This window comes from Penaeus monodon, chromosome 28, assembly GCF_015228065.2.
Source record: "Penaeus monodon isolate SGIC_2016 chromosome 28, NSTDA_Pmon_1, whole genome shotgun sequence".
NCBI classification, from domain to species: domain Eukaryota; kingdom Metazoa; phylum Arthropoda; class Malacostraca; order Decapoda; family Penaeidae; genus Penaeus; species Penaeus monodon.
This window is the reverse complement of record NC_051413.1, coordinates 10,008,078-10,008,651: the sequence shown is the minus strand read 5'-3', so window position 1 is coordinate 10,008,651 and position 574 is coordinate 10,008,078.

Below are 574 nucleotides of genomic sequence, written 5' to 3'. Positions count from 1 at the left end.
CGCTCTCATATACCCTTTAGTGTGTTTGTGTCACCCACAGCATCCTCGCTCACACAAGCAAGTGCCCTGGAATGCTCACTCAACAGAGCAACCTACGTATGACAGACAACAAAGCAGGTTTGTCCACGAAACGCGATGCCTGTGTGAACTAACTCAGATTCGGGTACCAAGATGCATGGGCGTAATCAAAGGATAGTGGTGGTGGTGGAGGGGGGGGGGGATTGAGGGGAATGGGAGGGATGTTGGGGGTAGGAAGAGATGGTAGGGGCTTAGTGGCGTGGATGGTGGGGGGGTAATGGGAGGGGTGTTGGGGTAGGAGATGGTAGGGAGTAGTGGCATGGATGGTGGGTGGGGGGTGAGGGTAATGGGAGGGGTGGGGATAGGAGGAGATGGTAGGGGGTAGTGGTATGGGTGTTGGGGAGAGTGAGGATAATGGGAGGGGCGGTGGGGGTTGGTGGGGGGGTGGAGACAGGGGGGGGTACTCCATCACAGACCAAATGCATGCAATCAGAAACACAAGGACGGCAGTAGGTATACTAATACTGGCTTATCGTCTCCTGTCTCTCTTCCTGTC